This window comes from Orcinus orca, chromosome 8 (assembly GCF_937001465.1).
Source record: "Orcinus orca chromosome 8, mOrcOrc1.1, whole genome shotgun sequence".
In the NCBI taxonomy this organism is placed as follows: Eukaryota; Metazoa; Chordata; class Mammalia; order Artiodactyla; family Delphinidae; genus Orcinus; species Orcinus orca.
The window spans coordinates 11,552,529-11,556,817 of record NC_064566.1 but is presented as its reverse complement, the minus strand read 5'-3'; the positions used below and the strand labels follow the sequence as shown (position 1 = coordinate 11,556,817).

General features: G+C 44.3%; 1 pseudogene; it reads right to left on the bottom strand.

The window, feature by feature from the left end:
• Nucleotides 1–2,676: 2,676 nt before the first annotated feature.
• LOC101270840 (olfactory receptor 9I1-like) lies at nt 2,677–3,450 on the bottom strand (annotated as a pseudogene).
• Nucleotides 3,451–4,289: the final 839 nt, after the last annotated feature.

The window sequence follows — 4,289 nt, the reverse complement described above, 5'->3', positions numbered from 1 at the left end:
TTGGATTCAAACTGGAATGTACACCATTGGCCCTCGGGGTCTCCAGCGTGCTGCCTGCAGATCATGAGACTTCTCAGCCCCCATAATTATATGAGCCAATTTTTTATAATAAATCTCTTTCTCTCTGTCTCTCTGTCTCTGTCTGTCTCTCTCGATAGATATATATTTATATATACATACAATATCTATAGTTAATATTTCTATATCTAATATACCTTGATTTCTTCAATTTCTCTGATAGTTTATTGCCTGCAACAATCTTAGGGGTGGGGAATCAAGGCTCCTCTTTTGGGTATGATATGTTTGAAAAATCTATTAGCCAACTAGGATTAGGCCTTTCTCTTCCTCTCTCATCCTTCCTCCTCTTTACACATGGGCTTCTTTCTTCTCTCTCTCCTACTCCTCCTGTTAATATGGCTGGAGTTATGGCTTCCTACAAAATATTTTTGGCTTCAGTTAGAGTATTTTAGGGTACTTCTCATTTTATGAGTATAGTTCCCAGAGGACTCTGATTAATTGAGTTTTGTTGCGAAGCCCATGTGCGTTCCAACGAAATCGGACCAGGTAGAATGTGCTATTTTGTACAAAACAACTACTCTTGCAGTAACCATATGAAGGAGGGGACCATTTTTCCAAGTATGAGAGGGGTGATTTGTAGAAAATAATCTGAACAATGAAAAAGTAATCTAATTAGTCAGGATTTTGTAGGATGCTGGTAGTTGCAACGGAGGCAGGAGATAGATAAGCCTTCAGGGCAAACAGTTTGAGTTCATTCCCTGTGGACCGATACTCCTACTCCGAGACAGGAATAACAGGACAATTGAGAGAGGAGGCTGGTCCCCGCCCAGATAGAAGATAAGAGACCACATATTCCTTATTCTTGAAGTCAGGAGACCTTCCTGACTACACAAGCGCAGAAAGGTTCCTTGGAGGTCAAAAGGGGAGTGATGCCAGCTACCCATAGGCCTCTTTGGTAGAATCCATCTTGGCTAAGAGATGCATGTGCCCACATGGGAAAATCCTGAGCTACACCAAATATGGACTCTGAACCAGGCAAATCAAAATGATTGGTCCAAGGAAACACGGAAGTAATGCCCCATAAAAGTGACTCAAACTGCCCACGAGGTGCGACTCTATCTCTGAGCCTGCCTGTGTTATCTATCCACACGTACTGTACTTAAATACTTTACTTGTCTCACTACTTTCCGTCTTAGTGGGGATTCTTTTTCTGCAAAGCTGTAGGGCCAGCGCCTTGTCACTGACCACTGGTCTAGTGGCTAGGATTCGGTGCTCTCACTGCCGTGACCTGACCTCAATCACTGGCTGGGAACCGAAACCCTGTTTCAAGCCGCTGCGGGCCAAGGTCACCCGAGATCACAGTGACAGATAATCCCTGTTGCAGAGTCAATATTGCTTAGCAAATATTCCATTTGCTCTTTCACCTTTAATGGTCCCCATCTAGTGAGGCAGGACTGTGTGACTAGTTCTAACCAGTGGGCTGAAGCATACTGTCCATGTACAATTCTGTAGTCTTTTATCCCCTGCTCTTGTGACTAGGAGTTTTCATGTTCTAGATGGTGCAACTACAAAACGGTGGAGCCACTTTAAGCCTGGGTCTCTGAATGACTACAAGGAGCAGAGCCCCCTGCCAATTTGCACAAGAAAAGAATTGTTAACTAGAATGAAACCTTTGCATTGGAGCTGACGATTGCCACAGCAAACCCAGCCTATTCTGACTATAATCCAAACCACCAAATTGATTTTCATCATCTTCTTTAATCCTTACAACAAGTCTTTCAAATAGGAAATAGTAATTTTTTTTTGATTTGAGGAAACTGATATTCTAAGAGGATAAGGTTTTACCTTAGAAGGTAATACCGTATATGAATGTTTGCTATAGATCTCTCATTGTTGACTTTGCAGACCCCAGGAATGAGTTTATTGAGAGCAGTAATTGTTGTGAGGCAGCCACTGATTTTAGGAGGAGAAACCAAGGAATTGGAGATCCAGGATGTAGAGAATTGCCACTTGAAAGGTAGATATTAGCATCCCGGAGATATTAAGAATTACTTGGGGAGATGTAAGTGGAAGAGTAGCTAAAAGGAAGCACCTCTCCCTCTACAACTCTAATCTGTACCAATTGGAAATTCCGCTGGGTTCACAGTTCTTTTCATTACCTTCCTCATAATGAGTTGGCAGGTTATCCATACCATAAGAAAACCCCTTATTCTTTCATTAGTATGATTCCCAGCTATGATCTTCCACAAAGAGTAAAAGTCAACATTAATGAGCACAGAGACAAAAAGGATAAAAAAGGAGAAACTGGAAAACTCAAGCATGGTTGAGTTGGGGAATGGGAGGTTGGATATGGTGGCTGGTTTACTATGACTATGCTATCTTTTGGCTCTGTGATATCAGAGAGTAGCACTCTGGCCCTGAGGGTTTGGCGGATGGACTCAAGAGGAGGAGGGGAAGAAAAGAGAGGCAGAGGGAACCATCCAAAAAATGTCACCAAACTTACAGTTTTCCTTGCAGAGCTGGTAGCTCTTGCTCACTTCTCAGGTGCCAGCGAAAGGCACCTACCGTTCATTCTTGAGGGCAAGCACCATATGGTATTGATGCTTATCAGAGCCTGACGATCTGGGGAGAATATGGGTCAGGATGAAGGACGCTCATCTAAGCTACCTCCCTCAGGAACTGGATTTTACAAATGACTTTTCTGATTGCAGCTTTTACGTCTTTGTTCCTCAAACTGTAGATCAAAAGGTTCAGCATGGGGATGACCACAGTGTAAAAGACAGACACAGTCTTGTCCTTCTCTGGGGATTTGTCTGAGTTACTTCTCTGGTACATGAAGGCAAGTGTCCCGAAGAAGAGAGCAACAGAGGTGCAGGTGGAGAAGGTCTTGGCTCTCCCACCAGCAGACTTTACTCTCAGGATTGTTCTGATGATGAGCATGTAGGAGACCGGAGTGATCACAACATTGGCCAGGAACATGAGTTTGGCAAAAAAGAGGATGACAATCTCACTTTGTGTCATGTTGCTGCAGGCAAGCTTCAGCAGTGGTGGGAGATCGCAGAAGAAGAAGTTGATCTGACTGTCATCACAGGAGGAGAGGGTAAAGATGCGCATGGTATGCAGGATGGCCCCCGATACCCCACAGACATAGGCCCGGCCAAAAAGCCCCTACAGATGCCCCGAGTAATTGCTACGTTATAGAGCAATGGGTTGCTAATGGCAACAAAGCGGTCATAGGCCATTACTGCCAGCAGGTAACACTCTGTGCCTGCACAGATGGTGAAGAAAAAGAACGGAGCCACAGGAGATGACCGTTTTGCTCGTGGTCAGTGTGGCTGGGACCTGAAGGGTGATGACCGAGGTAGAGCAGGCATCTGGCAGGGCAAGATGGCTCGGGCAGAAGTACACTGGGGTGTGGAGTTGAGTGTCCATTTGGATTAGAATAAACATTCCCACATTTCCCAGATGGGTGACTAGATAGAAGACGAGAAACATCAGGAAGAGTGGAACGGCCGGTTCAGGGTGATATGGGAAACCCACAAGAATGAACTCTGTCACAGTGGTGAGATTTCTTTTGGCCGTAGGCTCCACACGGCTGGGTGGCCTGAGGAGAATGGAAGTAGAGATTCCAGAGCTGAAGACCTTTGTTTTCTTCAGTGTCAGACCTTAGGTGAAAACCTCAGATATTTTTCTGCTCAGAGAGAGAAGAGAATGTTATCATTTTAAGAATCTACAACTGGCAGTGACTATGGAGAGAGTTTGCCTATCTCTGCATCCCTCCTGAAAATGGACCTTGGGTAGGTATTTCTTCAGGTTCACTTGCTTATTGTCTGTGACTTTCTTTCAGAACAGAGAACTGTAGACTATCAAGACTGGAAGGGACCAATCTGGAGTCTCTCTCTTCTAGAATATTCCCAACAAATTGTCATGTAGCCCAGGTGTACACCAGGGCTGACACATATGGATTCTAAGGCTGTGCCCTGTTAACTCCCGGCAGGGCCATTTGTATAGACTGTGATGTGAATGATGCCTCCAGAGTGGTCAGATGCAGAATCCTGTGTTACGTGATGGGGTCTTTCTGGGCACTCTGCCTTTGGAACATTCTCCCTGTTGGGAAAGCCACAGTGCTCTTTCTCCATCTTCTTTTTTATTTTTATTTTTTTTACATCTTTTTTGGAGTATAATTGCTTTACAATGGTGTGTTAGTTTCTGCTTTATAGCAAAGTGAATCAGTTACACATATACATATGTTCCCATATCTCTTCCCTCTT